The sequence below is a fragment of the Penaeus monodon genome, chromosome 31, assembly GCF_015228065.2.
Source record: "Penaeus monodon isolate SGIC_2016 chromosome 31, NSTDA_Pmon_1, whole genome shotgun sequence".
NCBI classification, from domain to species: Eukaryota; Metazoa; Arthropoda; class Malacostraca; order Decapoda; family Penaeidae; genus Penaeus; species Penaeus monodon.
In genome coordinates, this window is record NC_051416.1 from 30,316,753 (window position 1) to 30,317,938 (window position 1,186).

Here is a 1,186-nt window from a genome sequence, read left to right on the forward strand (position 1 = left end):
ACGCATGCATCGGAAAACGAAGCAGGAAGCATCAGAACACACCCCGAGGCGCTTCTTTACGGCGGGTGTCTGAGATAAGGTCATCAAAGGTTCCCACACTTTAGGGGATCAGATAAGTTCAGTGTAAAGAAAACGGGACGGTAGGAGAGAAAGGAAAGGAGGGGAAGAGAGGGAGAGTAAGAAATGGAGTGGGGTGAGAAGGAGATAAAGAAAGGGAGAGAGGGAAATATAGTAAGGGAGTGAGAGAGGATCATGGGGAGAGGAAAGAAAGGGAGAGTAAGAAAGGGAGAGAGATGAGAGGGAGAGAAAGAAAGGGGATGGGAAAAGAGGATGAGGGAGAGGAAGAAGGGAATACGAGAGTGAGGGCGAAGAAGAGAGGGTGAAATAAAAAAGAGAGGGAAGAGAGGGACACAGAAAAGGAGAGGGGAGAGAGGGCAAGAAAGAAAGGGATAGGGAAGAGAGGGAGAGCAAGAAAGGGAGAGAGAAGAGAGAGAAAGGGTGAGAAAAGAGGAGATACGACATTGAGGGTGAAGAAGAGAGGGAGAGAAAGAAATGGAGAGGGAAGAGAGGAAGAGAGAAAAGAGGTAAAGGATAAGGGGTGGGAGGAAAAGGAGGTGCGATAATGGATGATGAGGGAAAAGAAGAGAGAGAGAGAGAGAAAGAAAAGGAGAGTTAAAGAAAGAGTAAGGGAAGAGAAGGGGATACGATAGAGAGGGAGAAGAGGAAGGGAGAAAAAGAAAGGGAGAGGGAAGTGAGGGAGAGGTGAGGAGGAGGGAAGAGAAGGGGATATGATAGTGAAGGGAAAGAAGAAAGAGAGAAGAGAGGGATTGGAAAGATTAGAAGAAACGAGAGCAGCATTACAGAACCGAAAAAAATAAAAAGAAGGATAGGAAGAAAGGGCGATAATCTCCTTTCTACAGAACGACATACGGAAGGAAGTTAAGGCGAAGAAATGAAAAATAGGAAACACGGCACAGGGAAATAGGCGAAACTGGAATAAAATAAAGAAACGCGAGCTAAAAATACAAAAATATAAATAGAAGATAAAAGTAGAAAGGAAGAAAAGAATTACACAAGGTAAAAACACTGAAATAAAATGAAAAACAGAGTTGCAAAGGGGGAAGGGAAACAATAGACAAAAGTAAAAATAAGAAAACGGGAATTGTATAGAAGGAAAGAAAACTGT